The sequence below is a fragment of the Penaeus monodon genome, chromosome 31, assembly GCF_015228065.2.
Source record: "Penaeus monodon isolate SGIC_2016 chromosome 31, NSTDA_Pmon_1, whole genome shotgun sequence".
Lineage (NCBI taxonomy): Eukaryota > Metazoa > Arthropoda > Malacostraca > Decapoda > Penaeidae > Penaeus > Penaeus monodon.
Window position 1 is genome coordinate 19,134,919 of NC_051416.1, and position 378 is coordinate 19,135,296.

A 378-nucleotide genomic window follows, 5' to 3' on the forward strand; every position below is an offset into this window, starting at 1 on the left:
ACAGAAGTTATTTGAGATTAATCTTGCCCTTGTGAGATTTCCAGTGTGAGATTACGGCAGGAAGGGAAAATTATGATAAGACTGTGATAGATAGATAATCGTAGGAGTCCTGGGAAGTGGAAACCATATAAAGTGGAGATATTAAGGATCTATAAAGTATCTGAAACTCCTTTGATGGAAAAAGAAATGTGCGACGTTTTTTAACATAATATCAACGGCATAATTGCTATTCCAAGTGCAGTATAATATAAGTCTTAAGAAGCCACTGTAAGGATGGTAGTAAGTGCGTCTGTCGTGAATAAAGTCAAATCCTTAAAAAATTATATAAATGGAAATAAAGTGTTTCAATATACGAAGCAAAGTAAAGAGAGAAATGAA